At 49.0% G+C, this 19,550-nt stretch overlaps 1 long non-coding RNA gene across 1 annotated transcript in view; it reads left to right on the top strand.

Moving 5' to 3' along the window:
- Positions 1-19,550, top strand: part of LOC120866569 — a 22,531-nt gene extending 2,981 nt beyond the window's left edge. The window contains exons 2-3 of the long non-coding RNA XR_005721705.1: positions 8,816-9,043; positions 19,015-19,550. This is a non-coding gene — a long non-coding RNA (uncharacterized LOC120866569). The remainder of the gene's footprint in view (positions 1-8,815; positions 9,044-19,014) is intronic.

Genomic DNA, 19,550 nt, shown 5'->3' with positions numbered 1-19,550 from the left:
CTTTTAATTTCATGGCTACAATCACCATCTACAGTGATTTTGGAGACCCTCCCAAATAAAGACTGACACTGTTTCCACTGTTTCCCCATCTATTTCCCATGAAGTGATGGGACCAGATGCCACGATCTTAGTTTTCTGAATGTTGAGCTTTAAGCCAACTTTTTCACTCTCCACTTTCACTTTCATCAAGAGGCTTTTTAGTTCCTCTTCACTTTCTGCCATAAGGGTGGTATCATCTGCATATCTGAGATTATTGATATTCCTCCTGGCAATCTTGATTCCAGCTTGTGCTTCTTCCAGCCCAGCGTTTCTCATGATGTACTCTGCATATAAGTTAAATAAGCAGGGTGACAGTATACAGCCTTGACATACTGGCTTTTCCTATTTGGAACCAGTCTGTTGTTCCATGTCCAGTTCTAACTGTTGCTTCCTGACCTGTATATAGGTTTCTCAAGAGGCAGGGTAGGTGGTCTGGTATTCCCATCTCTTTCAGAATTTTCCACAGTTTATTGTGATCCACACAGTCAAAGGCTTTGGCATACTCAATAAAGCACAAATAGATGTTTTTCTGGAACTCTCTTGCTTTTTCCATGATCCAGCGGATGTTGGCAATTTGATATATATAAATAGTTCAGTCCCTCAGTCATCTACTACTCTTTGCGACCCCATGGACTGCTGCACGCCAGGCCTCCCTGTCCTTCACCAACTCCTGGAGCTTGCTCAAACTTATGTCCATGGAGCCAGTGATGCCATCCAACCATCTCATCCTCTGTCATCCCCTTTTCCTGCCTTCAATCTTTTCCAACATCGAGGTCATCTAAATAATATATATAGTATTGGGGCTTTCACTGATTAAGAATCCATGTGTTTCTATTGCAGGCAGAGTAGGTTTGGTCCTGACAGGGGGAATAAGATTCTGCATGCTGCGAGGGGTGGCAAAAAACTAAATTTTTTTAAAAAGCCAGTCTAGGGAGTCTGGGAAAGGGGTGGGTGGCGGGGAGTAGTAGGGAGATTGGGAGACAAGTGACTTCAGGGAGACACAGGTGAATTCTAGATTCATCTCAATTGCTTCCGAATTTCTGGAACCCCTTCACCCTCCAGAGACCTCTCCCATGAAGCAAGTGTACCTCGCTCTCTCTGGGCACAGGGAGGGGTCAGGTTGGGGTAGGTGGTGCCTGACCACCCACTGATGGTAGTCTGGAAACCAGCTGGACACCCCAGCGGCTGAACCCCGCCCTCAGCCAGTCCTGCCATCATGGTGGAGACTTGGGGCAGTTTTCTGAGAACAGTTTGTTCTGGTCCTTCCTACCCCATCTCATCTGGAATAGGATCTGCCTTCAGAACAAAGCAAGGCACAGGAGGCAGATGTCCTGGGGCTTCTGAGGCTGCTGGGTCCCTGATGCCCTTGGCTTTAGCTCCCCAGGGCCTGAGGGCCTATCCTGGGCAGAACTCAGGAGAGGAAATCCTGAGAGCTCCACCCCAGCCCTGGGAGCCAGACCATGTGGGCGCTGTTGGACTCAGCCAGTGAGCAGAAGAGACATTCCTCCGAGGGAGGTGCCATGGCCTCAGAGACCTTGATCACAGGCCCATCGGCGCCCCCAAATACCCTTTACCCAATTTAACAACCCATAGCGGCTTCCCTGGCGGCTCAGTGGTAAAGAATCTGCCTGCAAGGCAGGAGGCCCAAGTTTGATCCCTGGGTTGGGAAGAGCCCCTGGAGGAGGAAATGGCCACCCACTCCAGGATTCTTGTCTGGAGGATTCCATGGACAGAGGAGCCTGGCGGGCTACAGTCCGTGGGGTCCAAAGAGTCTGACAGAAAATAAATAAATTTAAAAAAAAAGAGTCCAACACAACTGAGCGACTAACACTTCACTTTCAGGTGTGTAAGCCTTTATGGACACCCACCTTCACCAAGAGATAACACTCTGAGAAGTGGTCCCATATATCTAGTGTTTTGGTCATCTGGTGTGAAGAGATAGCTCATTGGAAAAGTCCCTGATGCTGGGAAAGTTTGAGGGCAGAAGGAGCAGAGGGCATCAGAGGATGAGACGGCTGAATGGCATCACTGATGCAATGATCATGAAGTTGGGCAAACTCCGGGAGATGGTGAGGGACAGGGAGGCTAGGTGTGCTGCAGTCCATGGGGTCACAAAGAGTTGGACACGACTGGGCGACTGACCAGCAACAGCCCGTAAGGCTACTACCCGCTGGCTGTTCCAAGAGATTTTGGATGAATGGGTTGTCTGGATGGTGTCTGTAATCCCTCCCTCTCAGTATCGTTCACAAATTCCTGCTGACCACTGGCCAACTGAGACTACCTTTATTCACTGGAATACTTCCTTTTCGAGCCGTATGAGTCTAAGCTACCGACAAGGCCCAAGGTGGGGCGCAGCTTTGTCATCTGCCAATTATATGACGTGGATAAGTCACTTTGCCTCTCTGAGCCCCGCTTTACTGTAAAGGGGGCATGATAATACCTACCCCCCATCTTGCTGTCACATCCAGATAAAGCCACGTCTTGAATGTTCCTCGCACAAGCCAGGCACTCACGAGTGCTCAGTGGTCAGCCTCTCCATTCGTAGTCCATCCTCTTTCAATCTCACCCCTACCGGTTAAAGAAGCCTAGCAGTGGAAATTCCCCAGCAGTCCATTGGTTAGGACTCTGTGCTTCCACTGCTGAGGGTCTGAATTCAACCCTAGTCAGGGAATTAAGATCCCACAAGCCTTCCATTGCGACCAAAAATAAAAAGAGGCCTAACAGTTTAGGGCTTCCCTGGTGGCCCGGATGGTAAAGAATCCACCTGCAGTGGGGGAGACCTGGGTTCGATCCCTGGGTTGGGAAGATCCCCTGGAGAAGGGCATGGCAATCCTTTCCAGTATTCTTGCCTGGAGAATCCTCATGGACAGCGGAGCCTGGTGGGCTACAGTCCACGGGATTGCAAAGAGTCGGACATGACTGAGCGACTAAGCACAGCTCAACAGTGTTTAACTCAACTCTTGCAGAAGCTGCTTCTCCAACGTCCCCTAGGCCCCGATTGGCTGAGTGTGGGGCCCCGGGCTCCCTGATAGGTAGGTGCCTGGAATCTTGTGCTTGGCGACTGGGTGCCCCGCAGCTAGCTGGTAAACAGATACTGTATTTGGCCTCTCCTTGCTCCCAGAAAGAGTCTCCCCATCGTCCCCCATTCCACACCCCCATCCCATCACCGCTGTGAGAATATTTCAGGGTGGGAGCAACCCTCCCATTGGGATTACATGCACCCAACCTGATCACCCTGCTTGCAGCCTTCCTTCTGCTCCCTGATACCTCCAGTCACCTGCAAACCCCCATCGGCTGTGGGACAGCTACTGACATCTCCCTGGCGTTCTTGGCTCCTAAGACCCTCCTTGACTCCTGTGCGTGTGTGCTAAGTCGCTTCAGTCATGTCCGACTCTTGCAACCCTGTGGACTGTAGCCCACCAGACTCCTCTGTCCATGGGAGTCTCCAGGCAAGAATACTGGAGTGGGTTGTCATGCCCTCCTCGAGGGGAGACCCAAGGATCGAACCTATGTCTCTTAGGTCTCCTGCATTGACAAGTGGGTTCTTTCCCACTGGGGCCACCTGGAAAGACTTCACTGGCTCCTGCTGTCCCTAAACTAAGACCAAACTCCTTTGCTCAGCGGCATTCAAGGCCCTTGCAACGCCCCATCCCTCCTGTTCCCCACAGGAAGTGGCGATCCCAGCCTGAGTTCAGCTCTGAGTCTGGCCATGGGACAGACCTTCCTGTGGCTTCACTCACGCTGTTCTCCACTCTCAGTCCAGTACACTGATGCCTGGCCTCTCTGAACCAATCCCCCTTTAAAGCCCCCTGCTTCTCCCAGAAGCTTTGGCCGGCAACCCCACTCATAGCATAGACCATCCCCCTCTGCTCTCCCAAAGCTTCCCCTCTAGCATGAATCGAACGATCTTGCCCTGCTTTGCATGGTTAATTGTTTCATATATAGATACCTGGCTTCCCTCATTCTGTGATGGGCTCGGTGGGGAACAGATTTCATGCCTAGCTGCCCTGCAGCCCTGGAATAAGGCTCTGTACATACACTGAATTGGGTGGAATGATTGGAATGATTGGCCAAGAACTGAGGGTTGCTGGGGGCCTTCTCTCAGGGGAAGGGGCAGACTCCAGTCTAGGCTTGGACTTGCTGCTGTCCTGAGCCCCACACTCAGATCCCTGGTTCCCTCTGGCTCCCAAAATCACAGGCCAAGATACTCAGAGAAACACTGCTGCCGCTGCTGCTGCTAAGTCGCTTCAGTCGTGTCCGACTTTGTGCGACTGCCATTTCCTTCTCCAATGTATGAAAGTGAAAAGTGGAAATAAAGTCGCTCAGTCATGTCCAGAGAAACACTGGCTGGTCTAATAACCCAACACCCATAATAGTTTACTTCTGTGTTGTTGTTTAGTTGCTAAATTGTGTCTTCACTCTGTTGCGATCCCATGGATTGTATGTAGCTCGCCAGGCTCCTCTGTCCTTGGGATTTCCCAGGCAATACTGGAATGGGTTGCCATTTCCTCCTCCAGGGGATCTTCCAACTGTACAATTTCCCAAGAATCTTTTGTATATATTTGGTCTTAATAACCCTAGGAGTTCAAAAGGTAGACATTCTCTCCATATTATAGATTTAAAACTGAGGTTCATACAGGCTAAGTGACTAGCCCTGGATTAGAAGCCACTGGTTTTAACTCCAATGCACTGGCTCTTCACTGTTCTGTGCCCCAAAGCACTTTCGTCGTCTCTCTCATAGCTTGTTTTCGGAGCTCTGAACGTTCATTTCAGTATATGTCTTCCTTCCTCCACCAGGATGTAAGCTCTTCTCCCGAAAGATGTGTGCCCAAGCATCCTTGTGTCCCTTGGTGCCTTGCCTCTTGTAGGGCCTCAATCAGCATTTGCGAGGGAATAAACAGACGAAGCGAAGCGCCTGCACGGGCTATCACAAGAGAAGGACGGTGGAAACAGAGCTGACCTGCAGCCTCCCTTCTTAGCCATCCTCCCATCTCCCAACAAAACTGTCACCTTGAGAAGCCAGCCCTGTAACGGCGCTGCCCTAGGGAAGTGCCTGACCTGCGGCAGGGCGCTGTGTCTCCCTCTCTGCCCCTTCTCCCTTTTTCAATCCTGTTCTCCTGAGGCTGCCAGCCTACTGTGGGCACGTCCTCTCTGCGTGTACTGCAGCCTGTCCTGCCTTCAGGGCCCTTGTTCACCAGCCTCCCCAGCCACCAGCCTGGATCACCTACCAGTATTCCAAAGACCCAGCCTCAGCCTGCACCCCCTTGCCTGGGATTTGAGGGCCCCTTGAGTCTTGAAGTCAGCCAGGACCCCGAGGGGACGGGGTGGGGGTGGAGAACCAGGGTGCCACGGGAGAGCCAGCCGTGCCCGCACTCACCAGAGCTGGCGCCTCTGCTGGGGCAGGGCCCGCCAGCTGGCATCTGGGTGGAGCTTGCTGGCGCTGCTTGAGGCTTGACTCCGGCTGCCTCGCCGGAAGCCCAGCAGTGGTGCACCGAGGCTTCTGGGAACCGCGCTGTGCTATTCTGGGACGGTGATGGGGCTCCGGGACTCTTGGCAGCGGCTGAAATTTCAGCCCCTTTGGTCTGTGTGCTCTTCGCTTCCCCTCTGATGATAAGGCAGAATTCGGTCAGGATGCCAAATTCAGAACCACTGATGGCGCATTTGAGGGTCTTAATAGCAGTTGTGGTTTTGCTAAAGTGGGGCCTGGCGTAAACAATCTATACTTCAGTCCTCCGAGGCGACGGCCTTCATTCTTGCTGTCACTTATGCCGCATGACCCGTGGTCATTTTCTGTTAGTCTTACAGTTCGTCCGCATACCCACCCCCAGACATTAACCCATCACTGCATTCTGCTGCAGTGACTCAAATTTAAATCCAGTGGTGGGTCTCCTCTGAAAGCCTTCTTCCTTCCTTCCCTCCCGCCCCCTTCCTCCACCCTCCCGTCCTTCCTTCCTTCTTAAACTGACCCTGGAAGACTTGCCTATGCAGTGTAAAACAATCAAGTATGACAGCTGAGCCTGGGTGACAGCAGCTCAGTCATAAAACCAGTTTACAACAAAGTTAAGCCCCCGTGATTAACCTGTTCTGGGAGAGCCCTCGGAGAAGCCTGCTGAGACGATGCCCAGCCTCCGTGTGGGAATTGGAGGCCAGGCTGGGAAGAGCGCCTCCCTAAAGTCACAAGTGACAGACATAAAGCTTAAACTTGGCGCTCTGCCTTCTGCTGTGGGATCACAGTTTTAGAGCTGCAAGGAGCAGTATATGCGAGTGTGTGTGTTAATCATTCAGTTATATCTGTTTGTGACCCTGTGGACTGTACCCCACCAGGTTCCTCTGCCCATGGGATTCTCCAAGCAAAAATACTGGAGTGAGTTGTCATTCCCTTCTCCAGATCTTCCTGACACAGAGATTGAACCTGAGTCTCCTGCGTTGCAGGGAGATTTTTACCATCAGAGTTGTCCAAAGAGCAAGAACTTGCTTTTATCTAAAATGGGGCCACAATTCTGGCCCTTACTCCCCTGCTGATTGCTGTAGAGATTACAGGAAACCACAGATTTGAGCATCCCTGGCTGGAGCTTGGGACCTTCCTGTCCCAGGCTCATCTGCCTCCACTGCCCGTCTGTGTAAGGAGAAAACAGCTCATGAAAATGGAGGCAAAGGTCTTTAGGCTTTCCCAGACTGAAGTGCACAGCTTCAGAGTTTGTTGTGTTTGTTTAAAAAGCAGATTTCGGGCCCCATTCTGAACTCTGGAATTTTGGTCTCTAACCAAAACGAAGACTAAGTGCCTGTTTTTACAAATCTCTGCTCCCCACCCCCAAATATGACTAATGATCCACACTGCCTTTGAGAACCAAAGTTAAGTCAAGAATTGTTCAAATATGAAAATTTAAAAAAAAGAATTGTTCAAGTCAGCTCTGAGGAGAGGAAAGTGGAATAGAGGCCAAACGCAAACGGCACAGATGGTCCATGGTGCAGGGGGCGCTCCGCAGAAAGAGAGAAGCAGTGGAACTTCCCTCAGCAAAGCCAACGGGTCCCAAAGAGATGAGCCTGCTGTCGGTCAACCCAGCCCCTCAAGGAGGGAGAGACAAACAGACTCAACACGGTTCCATCTGAGCAGTTCCGCTTTATTGCCGCAAGCTCTTGGTTTATATAGGCAAGCCCGGGGTTTTGCGAGGGACTTTCCATAGTTGCACCAATCACGTTAAAGGTCAAATAGTCATGTGCCATAGTTGCACCAATCACGTTAAAGGTCAAATCGTAATATGCCATAGTTGCACCAATCACATTAAAGGTCAAATTGTAATATGCCATAGTTGCACCAAACATGTTAAAGGTCAGATCGTAATATGCCATAGTTGCACCAATCACGTTAAAGGTCAAATCATCATGTGCCTTCATTATAACAGGAGTCTATGGTGATCACGCGCTGTCCACGTGCAGGGAGATCAAGAGAGCCAATCAAAAACTTTAACATAGACCACGCCCCTATCTCTTCCGCCAGGCGCCATGTTAGTTTCCCACTGCAAAGCTAACCCATCTTTTTTAAGGTTTCCCATTTAGGGCCCCACACCGTGGAGGCTTCCGTGTTGCTACAGCCAGGGGGGCAGGTTCCCTGCTTTCAGGGGATGAGGGTTATTGAAAGACGAGCATAAGTGTTAGAGGAACCACTGACCAAGACCACCCACGCTGGCCAGACAAGATAGAATCACTTGCATGAGTTTCTTAACACAGGAGGTCCTGGTAAGCAACTTGGAACTCACAAGCTACTGCCGAAGAATTCAGGAAAGGTCAAAAGGAGTCAGGAGACACCAGTCTGTATGTCCTATCAACCCCCCTGAACCCTTCTGGATGGAGTCCATCTTGGCTGAGAGATGCCCACGCCACCAGGAAGGCCCCTGTGTTGGAGTGATTGGCCAGAGACAGCCCTCAAACTAATCCCATCACCATAAAACCCAAGGCTCTGAGCCAGCTGGCAGAGCCGTTCTCCGGGGCTCCCTGACCCATCAGCTCTCCACCCAGGCGCCCCTTTGCAGCAACGCCTCTGGCTTTGTCAGCAAGTGGTCTCCCCGGGCAAGTCCCACCGCTGGAAGGAGTCCCCTCCTGCAACAGAAGGCTGGAGCCAGAGTGCGAAGCGCAGGGCGCCCACGAGGGATGCGTTCCAGGAAAGGAGAGTCTTGTACATTTCTGCTCCTCTGTGGCACAGCCACGCTTTGGCTCTCCTGTGCTGAAGGCACGACTGAGGATCCGGAAGCCACTGTTAGGTTTCTTTCCCTTTGCCTCATGCTCCCGTCCCGAATATTTTCCAGCCAGGTCTGAAATCATTCCAATTAGAGGCATGGTTCCTGCGTTTAAGATAACCTAAAGTTATCCTAGAGTTGATCATAGCCTGAAGTGTATTATCAAGACTATACATTTTCTATAACACGGGGAACTCCGCTTAACATTCTGTAAGGGTTAGATAGTATCACTGGCTCAATGGACAAGAATTGCAGCAAACTCCGGGAGATAGTGGAGGGCAGAGGAGCCAGGCGTGCTGTGGGTCATAGGGTCGCACAGTGTCAGATGGGACTTCACAACTAAACAACAGCAACAAATGAGAAAAGAATTTGAAAAAGAATGGATACTTGTATATGTATAGGATCACTTTGCTCTGCAGTTGAAACTATCACAACATTAATCAACTATATTCTAATATAAAAGTTAAAAAAAAAAGTAGGTCTTATGAATCCACCCATACTCTGTATTTTATTTTTATGTTTTGTGGTTTTTTTTTTTTCAGACTCTGTATTTTAGGAAGTTCTCCAAGTGATTGTTGTGTCTAATAGGATTTGAGAGCCACTGAAATATCAATCTGTTTTAGAGACAAGCAAATACTTCCCAGGAACATAAGCGATGAGCAGAACTGGGGCTCAGGAGTGGAGCGGCAGCTGACTGGAGAGTAAATGATTGCAGAGCTGTCTGATTAAATGAACGCACTCCTGGGAGCTGAGTTTTCATGGGGAGTGAAGTAAGGAGAGTGCGTGAGGGTGTGGAGCCCTTGGGGGGATGATGTTGCCCTGACAGGCATTGGCCAGACCCATAAACTGAAGCCCCCGGACTCTTGCCTGTTGAAAGATGAGGATCCCAGAGGTGGGAAGGGAGCAGAAGGCAAGAAAATGTGAGCCAGCCCCCAAAGAAATGCTTTTCAGGAGCCGATTTCTCGTAGGTTTCCTTTCCCTGGAGATCAGAGGCAGTTATCGTTGAATTATTTTCTGTTGGTGTCTGGTCTTGCTCCTTCTTGTAAACAGGGGAGAATAGAATCTGACTTCATGTTGGATCTGTTTCTTTCGCTTTACTTTTGCTCTCGATGGCTTTTGTTAGATCGGATGCTGTGTATAGCTGTAACCATACATAATGGCCTGCCTGGGGAACCCTGCCCACCTGTGAATGACTGCAGAAAAGAAGAAGTTAACACATCCTGTCCCTGATGCTGACCAAGCCAGCAGATATTCTGCGAGACTTACAGCCTTTTTACTTCCTCATCTCCTCCCCTTCTCTGTTTTATAAAAGAAACTAACATCAAGACGCCGATAAGATGGTACTCTAGGACATCTTCTCGGCGGATGCCTGGCTTTCCGAAAAAAGTCGAATGGAGTCTCTATTTCTTGCCTCAACACCTCATCTCCTGCCCTGAGCTTGGATTCAGTAACATTCTCACCTGGACTCCTATTTTTGGACCTGGTAGAGCTTCAGAGAAAAAGCAAGTCAGCTGAAGTGAAGGCCTTGGATGCTGTCATGGGGCATCTTAGATCAAAGTGACAGAGAGGAGGAAAGAAAATTTCCCTCCACTCTTCTAAGTTTCTGCTGGAAACTAACAAAACACACCCACACAGACACAAGACACGTTTATTAACATGTATACCTTGTGTGCACATGGGGGACGTGCACATGGGGGACGTGTACATGCTCCATGGTGTCCCACTCTTTGGGACTCCCATGGACTATTGCCCACCAGGCTCCTCTGTCTATAGGATTTCTCCAGGCAAGAATCCTAGAGCGGGTTTCCGTTTCCTTCTCCAGGGGATCTTCCCAACCCAGGAATCAATCCTCGGTCTCCTGCATCTTCTCCTAAATCTGCTTTGCAGGCCAGTCCTTTACCTACTGAGCCATCGGGGAAGCTCAAGCAGGCGGGAGTAACCAGAGGGGAAAGAGAGTAACTCAAAGAGGTAGCTCAGAATTCTGACCTACTGTCTTCAGCAAAAGACAAAAGAGAGGTGTGAGGGAGACTGCTTAGGGGGATGTAACCAAGAAAGGCATGATCCACAAGAGGACGGTTACGCAGACTTCTGTCGACACCTCCTCCATTGATAAGATTGTCAGGATTTAGAGTTGCCATCCTCTTCCTGGCACGGAGAGGGAGACGCCTCTACAAATGGAGATTTCTTTCATAAATAGGAATTTCCCTTGCCAGAGGGTAATTGTGGCTCTGCCTTCAGAGTTTCTCCTGCATGTGCTTTCTCAAAATAGTCCTTGTGCCTAAGAGGCGTATTTGGGGGTGGTATATTCTACCACTCTTTAGTGAAAGTCTTGGGAAAGTCACGCCCAGTAACCTCCCTTGATGTTTTCCAAAGGGCTCCACTTGCCACGAGGAGGCACACCTGGGGATTCTTTGCATCCAATTTTCATAGATGATACTGGTCATTCAAAAGGAAATTTCTTCTTTCCTTTTTCCCCCATTGCCTCATTTCACTACAAGCATTGGCTGTTTGCTGCTATCAGGTGGGGGTCAGTTCAGTTCAGTTCAGTTCAGTTGCTCAGTCGTGTCCGACTCTTTGTGACTAGAAGCCACTAACTTAAGGGGAAAGAAGGGGAGTGGGTACTTCTCCTAGAGGGAGCCCGTGGCTCCTGGACCTCTGCTTGTTCAAGGTCATTTTGATCTGCTCAAACGAAAGCAGCCAGGCACAGAGATTTACTCCCGACAACCCTTTCGCCCTAATGCTGTATTGCATTTCAAAATAGTATTCCTGCTTGCTCTTGGGCCATTCCTAATCAGGGCTGAAAACAAAGACTCCTTCCTGTTCTTAGACCCACTGTGGCAATGAAATGTGATCCAGAACAGCCCCCTCAGAGGGTGCCCAGCCTGCTGCTGCCTTTCTAATGCTTCTCCTCCAAAGACTTAGCGGCTCTCCCCGGGGCCCAGGACAAGAGCTACAATTTCAACCCCGCTGGCTGTCTCCCCACCCTAGCACGATGCGCGGCCAGCTGTTGATGGTGCTTTGCAGCTGAAACAACTGGCTGCAGGGGGAGAGAGGGATAGAAATTACAGACTCACAGAGCATCTGACTTCCCCAGCCATTCAGTTAAACTATGAGCGCTAAGTTGGGAGACCTGGGTCCAGGACTCAGCCTGACTGCTGAGTAGCTGGTGGTACAGCGAGGAAGACTCTCTATAATAACAATAGCTAGTGTTTACTCTGGGGGCTCTGTAGTAAAGAACCTGCCTGCCAATGCAGGAGCTGCGGGTTGGATCCCTGGGCCCAGAAGATCCCCTGCAAAAGGAAATTACAATCCACTCCAGTGTTCTTTCCTGGGAAATCCCATGGATAGAGGAGCCTGGCAGGCTACAGTCCATGGGGTCGCAAAAGAGTCAGACACGGTTTAGTGATTAAACAACAATATTTACTCTGTGCCAGGCAGGTATAAGTTCCATATTAACTTCTTTGTTCCTCCCTACAGTCTCTAAAGTTGATACAATTATTCTACATGCTTATAAAATGAGGAAACTCAAAGAGGCCCAAATGAGGGGTTCAAAGTCAGTAACTAGTAAGTGATAGTTGACTCCAGAACTTGTGTTCTTAACTACTGTGCACACTACCTTAGTTGAGATAGAGAAAAGAGTATTTGCTGTCCTGTGAAATCTAGTGGCATAAAAGCAATAAGTATTTGTTATGACTCTGTTTCTAGGAGTCAGGGATCAAGGAATGGATTACCTAGGAGATCTGGTTGGGAGTTTCTCATGAGACTGAAGCCAAGATGTTGGCTGGGGCGGCAAATTCAGTTCAGTCAATTCAGTCGCTCAGTCATGTCCGACTCTTTGCGACCCTATGAATTGCAGCACGCCAGGCCTCCCTGTCCATCACCAACTCCCGGAGTTCACTCAGACTCACGTCCATCAAGTCCGTGATGCCATCCAGCCATCTCATCCTCTGTCGTCCCCTTCTCCTCCTGCCCCCAATCCCTCCCAGCATCAGAGTCTTTTCCAATGAGTCAACTCTTCGCATGAGGTGGCCAAAGTACTGGAGTTTCAGCTTTAGCATCATTCCTTCCAAAGAAATCCCAGGGCTGATCTCCTTCAGAATGGACTGGTTGGATCTCCTTGCAGTCCAAGGGACTCTCAAGAGTCTTCTCCAACACCACAGTTCAAAAACATCAATTCTTCGGCGCTCAGCCTTCTTCACAGTCCAACTCTCACATCCATACATGACCACAGGAAAAACCATAGCCTTGACTAGACGGACCTTAGTCGGCAAAGTAATATCTCTGCTTTTGAATATACTATCTAGGTTGGTCATAACTTTTCTTCCAGGGAGTAAGTGTCTTTTTTTTTTTTTTTTAAGTGTCTTTTAATTTCATGGCTGCAGTCACCATCTGCAGTGATTATGGAGCCCAAAAAAATAAAGTCTGACACTGTTTCCACTGTTTCCCCATCTATTTCCCATGAAGTGATGGGACCGGATGCCATGATCTTTGTTTTCTGAATGTTGAGCTTTAAGCCAGATTAAGGCTTGAACCCATGTGCCAGGTCTCGATCTCAGCCAAAACCTAGTTTGGGACTCAAACCCACAAGGCTGGTACTTGAACCCAGCCAAAACCTACAGTCTTCTGACTGAGATCACAGACCACATTTTGGTACCTAATGAAGCTCAGATTCTTGATATCTCATCACAGAAAGAATTCAGTAAGAGACAGCGTGATAGGGTAAGAAGTGGATTTATTTAGTGAGAAGCAGCCAGAGTGTGGGCCATTGCAGAGTTAGTGTGGCCTTGAAATGTGGTGTGGTCAGCTTTTATGATCTGGGTAATCTCATAAGCTAATGAATGGAAGGATTACTCCAACTATTTTTGGGAAGAGGTGGCGATATCCAGGAATTGTGCCACTGACCACCTTTTGGTCTTTTTGATGGTTGGCCTTGGAACTATCATGGTGACTCTGGGTGTGTCATTGGCTTACTGATGTGTTATGATGAGCATATATTGAGGATCAAGGTCTAGTTGAAGTTGACTTGTCTGCCATCTTGGACTCATATGATTCTAATCGGTTTCTGTTGTGCCCTTGGTTCAGTTTAGTTCAGTCACTCAATCGTGTCTGACTCTTTGCGACCCCATGGACTGCAGCACGCCAAGTTCCCTGTCCGTCACCAATGCCCGGACTTTGCTCAGACTCATGTCCATCAGCTTGGTGATACCATCCCAGCATCTCATCCTCTGCCATCCCCTTCTCCTCCTGCCTTCAATCTTTCCCAGCATCAGTGTCCTTTCCAGTGAGTCAGTTCTTCCCATCAGGTGGCCAAAGTATTGGAGCTGCAGTGTCAGCATCAGTCCTTTCAATGAATATTCAGACTGGTCTCCTTTAGGATTGACCGGTTGGATCTCCTTGCAGTCCAAGGGACTCTCAAGAGTCTTCTCCAACACCATAGTTCAAAAGCATCCGTTCTTTGGTGCTCAGCTTTCTTTATGGCCCAACTCTCACATCCATACATGAATACTGAAAAAAACCATAGCTTTGACTAGATGGACCTTTGTTGACAAAGTAATGTCTCTGCTTTTTAATATGCTGTCTAGCTTGGTCATAGCTTTGTAACAGTAGGGAAAGAGGCCGGGCACAACTTTTGGAAGAATGACATCACCCAAGGACACAACATAAAGGATTAGAATCATATGGGACCAAGATGGCAGACAAGACTAGATCTTGCTCCTCAATCAGCAAGTGGAATGACACACCCAGAAATACCATGACAGTTCCAAAGGCACTGTTAAAAGACCAAGGAATGGGCAGTGGCCCAAATCCTGGAAATCTCTGCTCCTTCCCCAAAAGAGTTGGAATAATCCTCCCACTCATTAGCATATGAAATTCAGTTCAGTTCAGTCGCTCAGTTGTGTCTGACTCTGAGACCCCATGGACTGCAGCACGCCAGGCCTCCCTGTCCATCACCAACTCTGGAGTTTACTCAGACTCATGTGCATTGAGTCAGTGATCATCCAACCATCTCATCCTCTGTCGTCACCTTCTTCTCCTGCTTTCAATCTTTCCCAGCGTGTAAAAACTAACCACACTAAATTTCACGGCCACATTCACCCTCTGCGATGGCCCACACTCTATCTGAATAAATCCATTTCTTACCTATCACTTTGTCTCTCACCAAATTCTTTCTGTGATGAGACATCAAGAACCTGAGCTTCATTAGGTTCTGAAACCAGGTACCATGGGTTTTGTCTGGATTCAAGTCCCAAGCAGGGTTTTGGCTGGGTTCGAGTCCTAGCACATGGGTTCGAGTCCCAATCCCAATCTGTGGTAAACAGTTTCAGCTTTTCCTCCAAGGAGCAAGTGTCTTTTAATTTCATGGCTGCAGTCACCATCTTCAGTCACTTTGGAGCCCAAGAAAATAAAGTCTGTCACTGTTTCCACTGTGTCCCCTATGCCATGAAGTGATGGGACTGGATGCCATGATCTTACCTTTTTGAATGTTGAGTTTTAAGCCAGCTTTTTCACCCTCCTCTTTCACTTTCATCAAGAGGCTCCTCGGTTCCTCTTCGCCTTCTGCCATAAGGGTGGTGTCATCTGCATATCTGAGGTTATTGATGTTTCTCCCAGCAAGCTTGATTCCAGCTTGTGCTTCCTCCAGCCCGGTGTTTAGCATGATGTATTCTGCATTCAAGTTAAATAAGCAGGGTGACAGTACGCAGCCTGTATTTCGTGTTGGGTCCTCAGGTTCTGTTGTTCTTTCAAAGGTTGTGCCCTGCCCGCTTCGTTCCTATTTCATCACAGCTGGACTGGGGCTGCAGGATCTGCTTCCAAGATGGCGCCCTCATGTGGGGCTGATTATTGGCTGGAGGCCTCAGTTCCTTATCATATGAACTCGCCACAGACTGAGTGGCCTCGGGCTCTGGGTTTTCCCAGTGCAGTTCCAAAAGAGGGCGAGGCAGAAACTGAACACAGTGACTGGCCCAGAGAAGGTATGCACTGTTATTTCTACAAGATCTTATTGGTTATGTTATCCAAAAACTGAGTTTGCCTCTTGGTGGGTGTTTGAGCCAAAAGATACAACCAAGCCAAAGATAGGGAGAAGAAAGAATTTATTACTTGCAGCAGGTAAAGAGAATACCTGGGATCTTTCCCAAAGCAATGTCTCTTTGAACAACAAATTTGCAGAAGTTTTAAGCAAAGTGAGCTTCCCTGATGGCTCAGTGGGTAAAGAATCTGCCTGCAATGCAGGAGACATAGGAGACAAGGGTTCTATCACTAGGCCAGGAAAGATCCCCTGGAGAAGGAAATGGCAACCCACTCCAGCATTCTTGCCTGGGAAATCCCATGGACAGAGGAGCCTGGCGGGCTACAGTCCATGGGGTCACAAAGAGTCAGACAGGACTTAGTGACAGGGTTTTGTTTTGTTTTGTTTTTAAGCTAAGGGTACATGCATATTCATGAAGGGGCTTGGGCAGCAGAGGACAGAGTCCAAGCTTTAGTTGTTTAAGTTACGAGGGTCAGAAAAAAGTCATTGTCACCCCTTAGGTGCCCTTGACCTGTGAGTACTTCAGACTAATCTTTACCATTGAAACAGAACTGGGAGTCTTTACAACCGACACATTATCTTTGTTATTATTAATTCTCTTGCCTGAAAATAGTCCTTTGTTTCTGCTTTCTTTTATTCCCTGAAGACCATTAATTACTGAGACCTGTTCAAATGCAAGGGCTGTGGGCAGGCTTAGATCACAAAATGGGTTAGGCCAAAAATGACTTTTGGGGATTTCCCTGGTGGTCCAGTGGTTAAGATTCTGAGTTTCCACTGCAGAGGACACAGGTTCGGTTCGATCCCTGGTCAGGGGATTAAGATCCCACATCCCACGTCAGGTGGCACAGCCAAAAAAAAAAAAAAAAGACTTTCATCAAGAAAGCTGGGCCTGGTTCTCTTTCTCCAAGGACATTTATCCTATCTGCTTACAGGTATGTAGGTGAGCCTTATTCCATGTGGAAGGGAACTACACAGAGAGGTGAATGTCAGGGGGTGGGACTGTTAGGGGAAACACATTGGCTGAAACTGCTTACCCTGGCCAGGCACCAGAGTAACCATTTGCATGAGTTATTTTCCTGAAGGAGGTCCTGATAAAGACCACAGAACTAATAAGTCACCAACAACCAGAAGAGTTCAGGAAAGGTCAAAAGGAGATACCACATGTCCTGTGTGTTAGTCGCTTAGTCCTGTCCGACTCTTTGCGACCCCACGGACTATGGCCTGCCAGGGTCCTTTGTCCATGGGATTTCCCGGGCAAGAATACTGGAGTGGGTTGCCATCCCCTCCTCCAGGGGATCTTCCCCGACTCAGGGATCGAACCCAGGTCTCCCGCATTGTAGGCAGATTCTTTACTTCTGGGCTATCTGCCACATGTCCTACCACATCCCAGAATCCTTCTCGATGATATCCATCTTGGTTGAGCAATGTGTGTACCACCAGGAAGGACTCTAAGTCAGAATGATTGGCCACAGAAAACCCAGAAACTAATCCCATCATCATAAAACCCAAGACTGTGAGCCATAAGGCAAAGCATTTCTCCTGGGTTCCTTTACCCTGCTGCTCTCTGCCCGGGGCCCCTTCCCACTAAAGTCTCTTGCTTGTCAGCTCATGTGTCTTCTTAAACAATTCATTTCCAAATGTTAGACAAGAGCCCACTCTCAGGCCCTAGAAGGAGTTCCCCTTGCTGCGACAGGACCGCTGGGGCCATCCTGGAGGCTGGCTATCACAGATAGTAACATACATGAAGTAACTGGGTGGTTGGGAGGATCAAATTAAGAGACTGATGTCAACACGTGCAGTGAGTTTACCAGCGCTGCTGAACCACAGAGACAGTGGCTTCAAACACAGGAAAGCGTCTTCTCACAGTCCTGGGGGCTGGAAGTCCAGAGCTGAGGGGTCGGGTGAGCCCTGTGCCCTCTGATGGCTCCCAGGACAAAGTCTTAAGTGTCTCTTCCAGCAACTGGTGGTTGCTGGCAACCTTCGGAAGTTTTTTTTTTTTTTTGGCTGCCCCATTGCATGCTGGATCTTAGTTCCCCCATCAGGGATCAAACCTGTGCCCCTGCATTGAGAACATGGAGTCTTACCCATTAGACCACGGGGAAGTCCCCACCTGGTTTTCTTATACGGACACTGTCACATTGAATTGACATGTGGCAGTGGTCTAGTCACTTCAGTCATGTCTGACTCTTTGTGACCCCCATGGAGTATAGCTTGCCAGGCTCCTCTGTCCATGAGATTTCCCAGGCAAGAATACTCGAGTGGGTTGCCATTTCCTTCTCCAGGGGATCCTCCTGACCCAGAGATAGAACCCAGATCTCCTGCATTGCAGGAGGATTCTTTACTGACTGACCCATCAGGGAAGCCCAGATTGGATTGAAGGACGACCTAATCCAACATAACTTCATCTTAACTTGATAACATCTGCAAAATTCTGTTTCCAAAGAAGGTAACATTGACAGCTACCAGGTGTTAGGACCTCAATATATCTCTTTCTGGGGTGGGAGGGGGGCTTAATTCAACCCTCGCACATGCTATGCAATGTATAAAACCCTGTACATAGGAATAGGCCTCATCTTAGCTCACAGCGGTGCTAGTGGGAATAACAATGATGGGAGCCAGTGGTTAGAATGGTCAGGCTAGTCAACAGTCTTCTCATTGTAACGGCAGCGCAGGGACAATTCTTTAGGGCACTTTATGTTTTATTTAATTTTTTTGGCTACACCACATGGCATGTGGAATCTTAGTTCCCTGAGCAGGGATCAAACTCACATCTCCTGCGTTGGAAGCTCAGATTTTTAACCACTGTATTACCAGGGAAGTCTCAAGGTCACTTTAAAAGTCCTTGATGTCTTGGCCATTTTCTCAGGTCCTCTTATTGGAACTTCCTCATGGATTCCAGTGGGTTCTAGATTCTGGCCACAGACTTTGTGTCTAACATTTCCCAGAGGCTCCTTCTACTCTAGAACCTCCTCTCCTGACTTCCCCACACATCTCCGTGGCCCACATCTCCTCCCTCTGTTTCTGAAGCCACTGTGTCTCTAAAAATTGTCTCCTGGCAGAGTCCTGGCACCCCTCAAGAAACGCAGCTCAGTCCCTCATGCCTGGGCTCACCGACTCTGAAGCCAAACCCACCGCTGGTCAACGTGCAAGAAAAATGCTGGCAGGGAAGGGATTTCCCGTCGCAGCTCTGCTTCTGATTATCCTCCTCCAGCAGATCCTTCAAGACCCTTTCTACCCTAGCCTCCTGATTCCTCAGGCACGTGTCTTCAGATGCACACTGGATAAGTGTGTGCAAGAGGCAGGGTGTAAAGGAAACCGGGTCAGTCTCTGCCTTCAAACACGCATAATCTAATCAATGAGATCAGGGACAACAGTCACTGAGATTCGAGGTGATAGTCACAGAAGAGCACCAAGACCTTGGGCGTGAAGACCCGTGGATGCTGGGGAGAGGGTGGGGGAATCCGGGAGAGGGTAAGGAAAGAGGTGAGATCCGAGCTGGACTGGGAACGATGAAAGGAGAGCAAAGGTAGGACGGACAGGAATTCCGAGCGTGAGAGGAGACCTGGAGGCTGTGAGGTCTTGGTGGGTTCAGAAAGCAACAAGCAACCCCTTGTGGCTCATGCCGGGGACTCCCTCTGACGGCTGCTGGGAGAGGATCCCTCCCTGCCTCTTATTTTTATTTATTGTTTTTTCTTCACTTGCCTCTTATAGCTCCGGGGTCTCCAGGCGTTCCTTAGCTGGTGACAGCCTCATTCTCGTCTCCGACTCTGGCTTCACATGACCCGAGCCTCTGTGTCTTTTGTGTCTCATAGAAGGACACTTGTCACTGGGTGTAGGGCCCAGCCCAATTCAGGATGATCTCATTTCAAGATCTTTATCTTTTCTGTCCTGCTCATTTGGCAGGGCTTCCGAGGTCTCAGTTCCCCAACCAGGGATTGAACTCTGGTCACAGCAGGGTGAAAGCACCAAATCAGGGCCACTGGACCTCCAGGGGACACCTAGATGTTTATCTTAATTATATCTGCAAAGACCCTTATTCCAAAAGTTCCAAGTGAAAGTATCTTTTTCTTTTTTTTTTGCCGCAGTAGAGGAGAAAGGGAGAGATAGATACCATTCAACCCACTAAATCCCCCAGCCCCAACCTCACCGGTTTTGGTTATCTATTGCTATGAGGCAAATAACCCCTAAATGTAGTGACTTCAAGCAACAACCATCTCCTTACCTCTCATGTTTCTTCTGGGCTAGGG

Source organism: Oryx dammah, unplaced genomic scaffold, assembly GCF_014754425.2.
Source record: "Oryx dammah isolate SB20612 unplaced genomic scaffold, SCBI_Odam_1.1 HiC_scaffold_8, whole genome shotgun sequence".
NCBI lineage: Eukaryota > Metazoa > Chordata > Mammalia > Artiodactyla > Bovidae > Oryx > Oryx dammah.
This window is presented reverse-complemented; position numbering and strand designations above follow the sequence as displayed.